The following is a 6,167-nucleotide window of genomic DNA, read 5'->3' on the forward strand; positions in this document are numbered from 1 at the left end:
GGGCCCATCCTCAGCTCCTTCCCACAGAACACCGTGGTGGGATCCTCCACCTCTGCTGCTGTTGGCAGCATCCTCAGCTCTGACGGAGTTCCCATCAACTCTGGTGGCTTTGACCTCTCCTGCATCACCAGGCGCTACGGTGGAAGGAGAGGCCTCCCCTGCTAATGGTGCTGGGCATATACAGGTCTTGGGAGGTGTCCCCCAGATCTCCAGGCATGGTGCTGGACAAAGGAAGAATCTTCAGGTCATTTCTTTCAGAGGAACTGACCATCTTTAGTTCCTCCTGAAAATGCTGGCAGGAAGGGCCCAGCTCAGGCACTTTGAAAGCACGGCCTATGTCTTGCCTACATATCTCCTTTTCTCTATTTCCATTGTGTCCTTCTGCTCCCCTGGGCTGCAAGGCTCCTCTAAGCCAGCCTGCACTCTACAGGCAAGCAAACGGATGCCCTGCATGGACTTCACCATGGCCAAGAGGTGAAGTGTCTTGCTTGTCCCTCCAGATCCCTGCATTGAGCATCTGTGCTTCTAACAACTTTGATTTCCTCTTTAAATTCAATAAAGATTTTTGCATCTCAGGCCTGGTCTCCAGGTGGTCCTTCCCTCCACATATGCCCTTGCAAGCTGCTGGGAGAGAATGGTGTTGATGCTGGGAGGGGATAAGGTGACAATGTAGTGAGATCCTTCATCCAGAAAAATGTGAGGTTGGGTTACACTGCAGAGGGTCCTCCTTGGGGTACAGTCCTGGGGCAGGATGCAAAACATCCCCAGCTCCCTGAGGGCAATCAGCCCTTGCCGTTCAGTGTCTCTGCCCAGATACACCCCCAACACCTCCTGCAAAACCTCTGCTGTCCTCAAGTGACAACTAGAATTCTGTTAGAGGTCCTGAAGACAAACCACCCTGCAGGATCATGGGAATGCATCACTTCTTTCTCTGGTCAGTGCTGTGCTGGGGTAGACAGAAAATGTTCCCAAAGGATGTCAGAAGTGTGGTTCTGTGGAATGGCCTCAGGGCTGGCCCATGGCCTCATCTCCATCTTCTCCTCCTCTCCATTGCCCAGTCTCAGACCATGGCCAGCACAAATGACCATGGGCAGCTGGGATCTGTTCCTCCTTGAAGCCCTACCACAACACCTAAGGCCCATGGCAGGGTCCAGGTTTTGGCAGGCGTGTAGGGCTGGCATCATTCACAAGTTAGTACTGGGATTAACCACACTGGGTCTCACACTGGAGTCCCCGTGAACCCTCATGGGCCAGGGCAGTCCATGGACAGTAACCAATGCCCACAGACCCTTCACTTCTTGGTGGTACCTTGTCACTCCCAAGCACAGATGGAGCAGCTTTGCTCAGGCTCAGGGCCTCGGAGGCCCTGCTGTGTCAGGACCAGCACTGCTCCAGAAAAGTTCTGTGCAAAGTCATTCTGGTCCCCTTGAGTTGTGGGGGTAACAAGGGGACACACTCAGCAGTATCTGCGAGCTGTCTGTGGCTGACAAGTTTTGTTCGCAAACATCCCTCTTGCTCAGTCTGATGCTCTTGGGCACTGTTTTGATCAAAAGCACATCAGAAGCCTCAGTCAGTAAGGGCTGGATAAACAGAATCCATCCATCCATCCATCCATCCATCCATCCATCCATCCATCCATCCACAGTGGAAATTGTGTAAATTGCCCTTTCCCCATCCGAGAGTCTGGAATGCAGACAGATGTCCTTTTCTTCCAGAAAGTGAGGTTCTGAAGTCCTTTGATGACATCGCCTCCTCTTGCCTGTTTGACCAACCGTCAGTCAGGGTGACAGAGGTATCAGGGCACTGAACACATCTCTCTTTGCAATAAGGTTGATGGGGACTGCATAAGCCAAGTTCTGCAGGATACAGTTCTAATGAATGTCTGTACCCTGTGCATACCTGTTGGAAATTTCTGCTTTTTAGCCATCCCTTCACTGTTTATAGAAGATGGGTAACAGGACTGATGACAGCATGGCACAGTGTCTCTACAGAAAGTTGGGCCTACTAGTGTACAACATTCTTCTTCCTTTCCACGACACAGTTGTGGCATTAATCTCTGAGTGTCTGTGAAGAACAGCTGGCTTCACTATTAACACAGACATCTAGGGATTTTTTTCTGTGATACTCCAAAATTTCTCTTTCAACTTCCACCCTCAGCTTAAGCAAGTGATTAAAAGGCTGGGACATCGCAGATGTTTACAGTTCCCTGAATGCAGGGAAGGGGCTGATGAAGGCAAAGCTAAGTTCAAAACAGGGGCTGAAGCATGAAGGAACTAACAGGGGAAGTTCCCTGCACATTCTTCCTGCTGGAGATTTAGGGAAGAGTCTCTGAACTCCTCCACCTCTTTGGCCACGGACATGTTCTTGTGATGATCACACCTCACCTTTTCCCCCACAAGACCTGCACTGCTGTCACTGGATAAATTGCTAATATAGGGGCAATCCAGCTCCTTGCTCTGCCTGGCACCACTGGAGTCCCCCACTCTCTCTCTGCTCCACTCCTACCTGGACACGGTGACATCTGTACCACAGAGCGACTGCTGGGGCATCCCCTGCTGGAGCCCATCTGCCCAATAACCCCATTTATTGGCTTCCCCTGTGCAACACACAGTATCTCTGTCCTTCCACTCCAGTGCACACCAACAGCACGTACTGTGATTCTTTAATTCAGTACCTGTTTAGGCCAAGATCTCAACCTGACACAGCACCAGGTCAATGAGCTGCACATTTGACATTGGCTTTGGCATGGAGGAAGGCTGTGTCCCACACCCAGAAGCAGCAACAATTCACTGGAAGCAGATCCATTTGGACACGGCCTGAACAAGGAGAGTAGGTAGGATTCCTTATTCTTTCTCCAGGATAAAGCAAACCCCATCTTTTCGAACTCTCTAGCAGCTGAGTCCTGACCCGGTGAAGCAGGCAGAGGGGGACTGCTGAGGCAGTCCCAATGCTGCTACACTGAACTAAACTAAGGATCTAAAATGGTAGTCCTTGCTGGGGCTTGGCATCATCCTCAGTGGAGTATGAGCTTTGGAGGATCAGGAGGAGGAGGGTTCAGGGAACGGGTTGATTACAGTGCCTCTTTTTGGAGAGATTTCTAGGAGGCTGATGCCATTACTTTTCAGCTGCACTTGAGTTCCTGCTGCTTTGCAGAGCTCATGAACAGAGCTGTGGAGAGTGTTCCTGCCATGAGCAACACAGTCTGTTTGTGAGGAGAGACACAAAAGGACATGTGTTCATATACACCTGTCAAATATGCACCTGTGGTACATTCACAAGTCTGGTTGCACACAAGAGCACCAAGACGAACACGTGTAGGAACACACCCTACTGTGAACTCTGCTGAGGACACCAGGAGACAGCCGCAACAGGGCTGGAGCCTTGTGGGGAAGGGCAAGGCCCCAGGCAAGCTCATGGCATTTTTTATGTACTCACAGACTGCTCAGAAAGTGGACAAGTCAAAACAAGCCAGAAATTTTTCCTGAGGGCCGAGTTAGGTAGGGTCAAACCCAGCAGCCCAATGCACACACATGGGGAGACAACAACAAATAACCATCAGGGTGATCTGAGGAGGGAGGGATAGGGAAGGACATGGCCCATCCTTGTGCACAGGAGTCCTTGGGCATTCAGCAGCAGACTGGATTTTTAAAGAGGAGATACAAAAGACCCGGGGAATCACAGACTGGTAAACCTCACCTCTATGCCTGGGGATATGATGGAGCAGATCCCCATGAAAGCAACTGTAAGTCATATTCAGGACAAGGAGATGATCCAAAGCAGCCAGCAAGGCTTCTCCTAGGGCAAGTAATGTCTGAGCAATCTGGTGGCCTTCAATGGTGGAGTGACTGAAACAGTCAGCAAGGGAAGACTGGCCAGTGTAATCTACCTAACTTCTGTCAGACCTTCAACATAGCCCACACAACATCCTTATCTCCAACTTGGAGAGACAGTGTAGTGGGTTGACCCTGACTGGATGCCAGGCACCCACCAAAGCCACTCTATCACTCTCCTCTACGAGTGGACAGGGGAGAGAAAATATAATAATGGTTCATCAGTTGAGATAATGACTGTAAGAGATCTCTCATTAAATACTGTCATTGGAAAAACAGACTCAGCTAAGGGATATTACTTGAATTTATTACCAACAAAATCAGAGGAGGATAATAAGAAGTAAAATAAGTCTTATAAAAAAACCCAAAAAAACCAAACATCTTCCCCCTACCTCTCCCTCCTTCCCAGCTCTATCTCCTCCCCCACCCAGTGGAGCAGGGAGACAGGAATGGGGCTCATGGTCAATTCATCACAGATTGTTCCTGCTGGGGCTAAGGGAGAGGAGTGGGAGTCCTTCCCCTGCTCCAGGGTAGGGTCACTCCCGTGGGAGAAGTTCTCCATGAACTTCTCCAAAATGAGTCCTTCCCACAAGCTATGGTTCCCCACAAACTGCTACAACATGGGTCACTCTTCCACAGGGTCAGTCCTTCAGGAACCCTCATAGGGTCACAAATCATTCCAGCAAACCTGCTCCAGCAAGGGCTCCTCTCTCCACAGGTCCCTGCCAGGACTCTGCTTCAGCACAGGCTTCCCATGGGGTCATAACCTCCTCTCAGGCATCCCCCTGCTCTGGTGTTGGCTCCTCCAGGGGCTGCAGGTGCATCTCTGCACCCCTGTGCCCTCCATGTGCTGCCTCACCATGGTCTTCACCCTGAGCTGCAGAGTAATCCCAGCTTTGGAGTCTGGAGCAGCTCCTGCTCCTCCTTCTCCACTGACTTTGGTGTCTGCAGAGCTGTTCCTCTCACATATTCTCACTCTTCTCTGGTTGCAATTACACCTGTGCAATAACTTCTTTCCTTCTTAAACATCTTATTCCCGAGGTGTCACTTCTATCTCTGATGGGCTCAGCCTTGGCCAGCAGTGGGTCCATCCTGGAGCCAGTTGCCTTTGGCTCTGCTGGACACCAAGGAACTTCTTGCAGAGGCCACCCCTGTAGCCTTCCCACTACCAAAACCAGGCCATGCAAACCCAATACACATGGATTTGAAGGGTATTCTATTGTGAATATGGAAATGGCTGGATGGGCACAGCCTTGGTCTGTGGCTCTATGACCACATGGGGGCAGGGGAAGAGGGGCATGTCTCAAGGCTCTGTCTTGGGACTGATGCTTTTTAGTGTCTTTTTCAATGACAGAGATAATAGATCAAGTGCCCCCTTGGCATGTTTGCAGATGACACAAAGCTGAGCAGTGCAGCTGACACTACAGAAGGAGACTTCCATCCAGGGAGACCTGGAGAAACTTGAGAACTGGGCCCATGCAAACCTGATGAAGTTTAAGAAGTCCAAATGCAAGGTGCAGCACCTGCATCAGGACACTCAGACATGAGTACAGACTGGGAGATGAACTCGTTGCGAGCAGACCTGTGAAGAAGGACTTGGGAGTTCTGGTGGATGAAAAGCTGGACATGAGCCAAGAGTTTGCATTTGCAGCCCAGAAAGCCAACTGCATCCTGGACTGCATCACGAAAGGCATGACTGGCAGTGGTTCTCCTCATCTACTCTGATCTCGTGAGACCCCACCTGCATTCAGACCTGGAGTCTTCAGCACAGGAAAGACATGGAGGCCACAAGGATGTGTGTCCGAAGGTCCGAAGGAGACCACAAAGATGCTCAGAGGGCTGGAGCAACTCTTCTCTGAAGACCGGCTGAGAGAGTTGGGGTTGTTCTGCATGGAGAAGAGAAGGCTTTGGGAAGACCTTATTGAGGCCTTGCAGTATGTGAAGGGGGTCTATAAAAGATGGATGCCAACTTTTTACACAGTCAGACACTGATAGGACAAAGTGGAATGTTTTAAACTAAAAGAGGAAAGATGTAGATTAGATGTTACGAACAAATTCCTTTCTCAAAGGGCGGTGAGACAATGGAACTCTTCTCATAGAAGCTGTGGCTGCTGCATCTCTGGAAGTGTTCAAGGCCAGGCTGGATGGGGCTTGGAACAACCTTGTCTAGTGATTGTCTCTGTTTCTCTTTATGAAGGAGTTCTATGCAGCCCAAACCATTCTATGATTATATGATTCTATGAGCACTGCAGCTTCTTCCTGAAAACAACACTTCAAACAACCACACCAGAGTGATCAGGATAGCATCACTTGCCTGGTCTGGGCCCATACAGTACA

The sequence above is a fragment of the Corvus brachyrhynchos genome, unplaced genomic scaffold (genome assembly GCF_000691975.1).
Source record: "Corvus brachyrhynchos isolate BGI_N302 unplaced genomic scaffold, ASM69197v1 scaffold861, whole genome shotgun sequence".
In the NCBI taxonomy this organism is placed as follows: Eukaryota; Metazoa; Chordata; class Aves; order Passeriformes; family Corvidae; genus Corvus; species Corvus brachyrhynchos.